This window comes from Diachasma alloeum, unplaced genomic scaffold (genome assembly GCF_001412515.2).
Source record: "Diachasma alloeum isolate Michigan unplaced genomic scaffold, Dall2.0 Dall_scaffold_00418, whole genome shotgun sequence".
NCBI lineage: Eukaryota > Metazoa > Arthropoda > Insecta > Hymenoptera > Braconidae > Diachasma > Diachasma alloeum.
This window is the reverse complement of record NW_021680557.1, coordinates 288,380-288,591: the sequence shown is the minus strand read 5'-3', so window position 1 is coordinate 288,591 and position 212 is coordinate 288,380.

Below are 212 nucleotides of genomic sequence, written 5' to 3'. Positions count from 1 at the left end.
TTTGATTCATGTTTTCCAACATTTCTCTTGTCACAAACGGTCTTTGAGAAATGAATTTTCTCAAGTCAATATAAGCTGCAAGACGCCACTCTGCAGTGGTGAAACGCACTCTGCCTGCCACTTCATAATGCAACCCGCTTTGACTATGAATTCCCGTGTTGATGAAATCCACAGCCTGACAGAGTGCCACCGCGAGGACTTGTAACACAATA